Raw genomic sequence first — 308 nt, 5'->3', positions numbered from 1 at the left:
GAGGGGCCAGAAAAGCCCCCGTGAAGCCCCAAACCCCTTCCAGGGGATGAGAACCACCCCCCTGTCACCCCAAAAAGCTCAGAAAGGCCAAATCCTGTTGTTGGGGACACCCCCAAATTTGAGGGGGGGATTTTCCCCCTCCCCCAGTTCAGGTTCAGTCCATCCTCCAGACGCAGCCACCGTGCTCACTCGCGCCACTTTTATTGCAATAAATAAAAGAGAAACGGGCGAAATGCAGCGCTCAAAACGCAGCTGTCGCCCCTCGGTCCCCTTCCTTCCCAGTCCTGGTCTCGGTCCCGGTCTCAGTG

Source organism: Mesitornis unicolor, unplaced genomic scaffold (assembly GCF_000695765.1).
Source record: "Mesitornis unicolor isolate BGI_N332 unplaced genomic scaffold, ASM69576v1 scaffold21310, whole genome shotgun sequence".
NCBI classification, from domain to species: domain Eukaryota; kingdom Metazoa; phylum Chordata; class Aves; order Mesitornithiformes; family Mesitornithidae; genus Mesitornis; species Mesitornis unicolor.
Note: the sequence above shows the minus strand (reverse complement) of the source record.